This window comes from Triturus cristatus, chromosome 4_2 (genome assembly GCF_964204655.1).
Source record: "Triturus cristatus chromosome 4_2, aTriCri1.1, whole genome shotgun sequence".
Taxonomy (NCBI): Eukaryota; Metazoa; Chordata; class Amphibia; order Caudata; family Salamandridae; genus Triturus; species Triturus cristatus.
The window spans coordinates 190,356,722-190,358,292 of NC_140586.1; positions in this window are offsets into that span (position 1 = coordinate 190,356,722).

A 1,571-nucleotide genomic window follows, 5' to 3' on the forward strand; every position below is an offset into this window, starting at 1 on the left:
GCGTTGTTTGGAAGTCGAGAGAAGCGTGTCACTGTTGACGTATGTTGCAATATGTCATCATACCACTGTGAGCTTCCAAAGGATCCACACCTCTTCGCGCAATTGACCAAGCAAAAACTCTCACAGCATTGAAGACCGTAGAATGTGGTCAGAGTCTCGAAGACACCAGGATGCAGTGGAGATGTTCCATCTCTGCAAAGTGAAGAACAACGCGGAGGAGTTGCAATTCAGGGAAGGTCAGTATCCTGAAATTCCTTCCGATGGGTCACGAATGGTGCTGCCTGTGAGGGGCTGTAAGTAGGTCGCCACAGCTCATCGCCACTTGTTGTAAAGAAGTACAACTTCACAGAGGTTCATTGAAGAAGCTTTAATGATAGAGCCCCTACACATGTGAACGGCACCGCAGCTCTCAGGCAACTGTCAGTACCAGCATCTTACAACGGCTAACATATGAAATAACGGTAATAATGGTAAGTAGAACGTTGAGAAACCAATGGTATAGGCTAGATTGGCAGCGTGTGCCAGCGCATGCAGATGAGCTAACGTCATTCACTGTCACGTGCCATGGCACGCGGCAGTGATACCGTTACAACAAATGACCTTCTATTAAGCACTGGCCTCACTTCCCGAGTAAAAGAGAAAGTGGTTCAACAGCCTAAGATTCTGTGAAAATCACTTAATCCCCCAGTTCCTGCTGAAAATGAATATGTCCTTGAGTAATATAACTGGTGCTCATGTAGAGCGCTCCAATTCCTTCGGGTCAAGTTCACGCTATATAAAACTGCAAAAAAAATACAAAAAAAAACTAGACGCCCACTTACAGTCTCGTTCTGACAAATAACCATCAAATGTACCTTCACGCCCAATTCACTGGCACGCCCTTCCAAGCCAGCAAAAGGCTATAGACCAGCCCCTCTAACTGTGCCAGGCTATATTACGGCCTCAACTACAGTAGCAAGTAATATAACTGGTGCTCATGTAAAGCGCTCCAATTCCTTCGGGTCAAGTTCACGCTATATAAAACTGCAAAAAAAATACAAAAAAAAACTAGACGCCCACTTACAGTCTCGTTCTGACAAATAACCATCAAATGTACCTTCACGCCCAATTCACAGGCACGCCCTTCCAAGCCAGCAAAAGGCTATAGACCGGCCCCTCTAACTGTGCCAGGCTATATTACGGCCTCAACTACAGTAGCAAGCATTAACCATTCAACACACCAAACACTCACCAACAGAACTTCAATCCTCACCCTCAGTGATAGGCTATAGATAAAGGCCACACATCTAGTGACGGTAAATGATAATAACAAGCCTCTGTGACGCCAACATTTCGAAGTCTATAGCGTCACAAAACCTAACACGGTGACGGCAGACGCGGTGACTATATAATTCAATAGCAAAGACGTTCGGAAGATGGCCGGCCGCCGCACACACGAATTCAGTTGAAGTATGCGAAGCTCAGCAACTACTGTGAGCTCACCAACTGGAACGTTGACAGGGACAAAGCCGCAGCGCGCTGTGATAGGCTGCGCCCAATGATGGCGTTGGAATCCAGTGACCTCACCCCGT